This window comes from Otolemur garnettii, unplaced genomic scaffold, assembly GCF_000181295.1.
Source record: "Otolemur garnettii isolate 467f Iridium unplaced genomic scaffold, OtoGar3 scaffold01773, whole genome shotgun sequence".
Classification (NCBI taxonomy): Eukaryota; Metazoa; Chordata; class Mammalia; order Primates; family Galagidae; genus Otolemur; species Otolemur garnettii.
This window is the reverse complement of record NW_003854168.1, coordinates 1-3,762: the sequence shown is the minus strand read 5'-3', so window position 1 is coordinate 3,762 and position 3,762 is coordinate 1. Positions and strand designations below refer to the sequence as shown.

Here is a 3,762-nt window from a genome sequence, read left to right as displayed (position 1 = left end):
CGGGAGGGCAAAGAGTGAAGTCTATTTCCTGGGACCTTTGGAAATCAGAGAGACTTTCTGAAAGACAGGTGGGGGGTTGACTCTGACCTCTGCCACTCGTCAGCCTGTAGCTTTGACAGTGAGCCCAGGCATGTTCCCCAGTTTTCGCTTCGGCCAAAGAGTTGATGAAACATCATCAAAGAAACAGCCCCGGAGAAAGGGAGGGTGAGGGTTCAGGCCCACGAGCCCAGAGGACACAGGCAAACCTTTAGGATGGCGGCTGCTCCTCCCGGCTGGCCACAAGGAGCCAGGAGGCGAGGTGCTGGGAAGTGGGCCATTCTCCCTCCTGGTGGATCCTCTCTCCCTTGTCCTCTCTCGGGATGGTGAGGCCCTCAGGACCCACCAGCAGGGGGCGGACTCTCAGGTGGAGGGTGGTGCCGTGGGGGGCATGGCCTGGTGAGGCCACGCCCTCCATGCACGAGGTACTGGCCAATCAGTGAGGCCAGCTGTTCCCGCTCAGACCCGGCCTCCGAGGAGCGCGTCTGAGACGTCTAGTGCGGAGGTCGTCCCGGTGCTGTGAGGAAGTGCCGTCCGCGTGGATCAGGTGAGGTGCCACTCCTTGTGGAGGTGGGGCTGGCCGGGCTGGCGGGGCTGGCAGGGCTGGCGGGGCTGCGTGGCCCCATGGCCTGTGGCCCCACAGCCCCGTCCTCCCAACCCCTGGGACGTGGGTATGGACCCGGGCAGGCCTGGGCCTAGGCTGATCTCTGAGGAGATTTCCGTGGCATCCAGCCCGGCCCGGGTCAGGGCAAAGGCCCTGAGGGTGGGCCGGGGGTGGGCCTGAGGGTCCCCAACTCCTCCCTGAAGAAGGCCCACTGAGGAGATCTGGGGAGGATGAGGGGGGCCATTTCAGGTATGGCCCTCCTGCCTGGCCGCCATCTGAACTGCACGCTGGGGTCACCTGGGGTCCCCCTGGCGTCCGCGACGGCGAGGGGGCAGTGGCGGCACCTGAGAGTCCCGGACAGGTGCGGAACGGATCATTTCCCATCCCAAGGGCTGGAAGGATACGGACTCACCACACAGTCGTTTCCCCTGACTGACCGGCAGGCAGGATGTCCCTGGGGTCCTGAGTGCCAGGGCTGCACTGTGTCTCAAGGGCGTGCCGGGGTCTGTCAGAGGGGGCCGCAGTGGGATGTGGGGTGCAGGGGTGCCTGCTGTGGCCATCACGGGGGGTGGGCAAGCGGGCAGGACTGGGCAGGGCAGGGCACTGGCACCGTCTTCCTGGTCCCTTCCTCCTTGTAAGAGGAGCCAGGAGTGCGCCCAGCCCTGCTCTAGTTAACTCAGACAGCCTCGCCCTCACTCACGGGCTCTCACTCAACCCATCCCCTTTCCGTAGCGTGTCATTGCGCTCACGAGGGTCACAATCCTCTCTAGTGCCCATGCCGCCTGTGAGAAGTAGTCCCGTCGGGAGGGCCGTCGAAGCCCCTGAGGAGGCGCAGGTTTTGGCAGCCAGTGACGTGGGGCACCCAGGTAAAAGCCCAGGAAGGTGAGGGGACCACAAAGTCTGTGCCCACCCCAGGGCTCGGTCGGTCATGTGTCCTGGCAGCTGGAGCACTGGACGGCCCTGAGCCGGTCATTGCTCTGAATTCTGCATGTGCAAACATTGGGGGGCCCTGGGTTTTGCCCTCAGAGGGTCAGGCTCCCACCCCAGAGCAGAGTCTGGGTCCCTAGCCCAGCTCTCCTGCAGGGGCACACCACCTGCTTCCTCCTGTCCCATCAGTGGTGCTGGGCTTGTTGTAACTGGAACCCTGAAAGAGGGCAATAAAGGGGGGGCATGTATAAGGGTGGGGGCCCAGGCTCATTTCCCGTGACCCACACCTAACGCTTGCACGCACACGTCAGCTTTCCACGTCTTGGTGGCAGACAGCCTGGGAATTCTGCCCCTACCACCCTGCTCGAGCGCCCTCCCTTAAACATCTTTGTCCTTTTGCTTTCAATTCAGCAAACACTCCGGGAATTGACGACTATGGAGGAAGCAGCCCCTTTTCAGATGCAGCTGAGCGGGATTTGTGGTAATGTGTTGAAACTAACTTTTGCCCGCTGATAAAGCCAGTAAGGAAAATCAGCTCTGACTCACGTCGCACAAGTTGTGTGTAAAGCACGTGGCCTAAGGGGCTTCTTCTGGTGCACACGTGATATTTCACTGGCCCCTAATGTAAAACTTAATGCAATGTCTTCACAGGAACGAGCTCCAGAACGCGTTGGACAGATTTGAAGGTATGTTTGAGGAGATGATAGATGTAGGTCAAGAAACTTTTCATAACCATATAACCCAGATTAACAGGAACTGTCAACAGTGCCCTACACCACTGTTCTTTACTGCCTGGTTCTCATGTGCAGGATGTCACGGCAGTATGGAGTGTGATTTAGCTCTCTACATTTCTTTACTTAACCCCTTTGATTGTCAGTGTGAAGAGGGCGGTGCTAACAGTGGTACCATCGATGGTAAGGGTGATGCTTTTCTTTGATGCACTCTGGACTACCAGGAGACACTGAAGAACTAACCTCTCTTCCACTTTGAGTCACATAGCAAGTCATATATCCAGTTTAAATGTCAATGCTTATTTTCCCCATGTCAGTTATTGTCTAGAACTTTGGAAATTGTTTCCTTTGGTTGGCAGCAGTACAGGTTGAGACCTCTCCAATAGCTGCTTACGGTTATATTGACCTTTATCCGTCTGTAGTGGAGAACTAAACACACCATTGCTAGCAACGGAGTGATGTATTCTCAGGGGCTATGTCAAGTTGTCCATACATCTATCAGATATCATTTACCTTAACTGTGTGCAAGGACCTCTGCTTAACAGGATCCACCTCTATTTTTGACTCCTCTGTCTGTGGGGAGAATTCACAGGGGAAGAAAAGGTTTGATAACCGGTTTTGGTCATGACAATGTGCTTGGCTCATGAGCTGTCTTACCATTTGATTAACGTAGATGGTAAAGTATATTTACAGAGTATTTGTGAAATGATGCAGTTCATTCCTGATGAATGGAAAACAAGTATTGATGGTAGATCTGTAACATAGAGTCAGTCATAAGCTTAGAAAAGCATTGTTGGAAATATTAAAAATGTTTACAGTTTACACACTGTAAATTTGACTTTTACAAAATGCAACTTTAGGATGGAAATGAAATGGCAAACACCTCCATGAAATGACACGGAAAGTGTTCTTCAATCCATTTTCTTATTACCTGGTATTTTAGCTGAATTTAATTAAAGGGCTTACTGGCTAAAATAATTTTTTATTCATTTCCCGTGAAATTGTCTTCACCTTTTTGAATCCCTGTTAATTGGAATAATTTTGTGTGTGTCATGGAACACATTGTAACGTTCTCCCGTTTCAGTGTGTCCTTGGGAGTGGGTGAACTTTTGTAAAACTTGGCAAACCAGCCTTTTTGACTGCCGTCTAATGAGGAATGTAAAAGGGCTCAATGACCATGTTTGCTCACAGTTTGGAAAGCGGACATTTTGTGTTGCTGTTTGCCCCCGTTGACTTCCTTGGAACCTGCACAAAGGGGAGGAGGTTGGCGGGACCAATGAAGCTTCTCCCACTGAGCTATTGCTGGGGCAGTAACCGAGGAGGCTGGGAGAGGCAGCACTCTGACCGGCGGCGTAAGGGTGCGCTGGCAGAATGCTGCCTCGTCTGAAATCTCACCAGCCCTTTTCCTGTGTTTCAACAAAAATTGACACTGTAGCAGTAGCTGATCTGTCGTGATTATTTAGG

At 53.7% G+C, this 3,762-nt stretch overlaps 1 long non-coding RNA gene across 1 annotated transcript; it reads left to right on the top strand.

Moving 5' to 3' along the window:
• Positions 1 to 1,406: 1,406 nt before the first annotated feature.
• LOC111722905 lies at positions 1,407 to 2,254 on the top strand. The gene is made up of 3 exons (XR_002771539.1): positions 1,407 to 1,506; positions 1,979 to 2,048; positions 2,219 to 2,254. It is a non-coding gene; the product is annotated as an uncharacterized LOC111722905 (long non-coding RNA).
• The last annotated feature ends 1,508 nt before the right edge of the window (positions 2,255 to 3,762 follow it).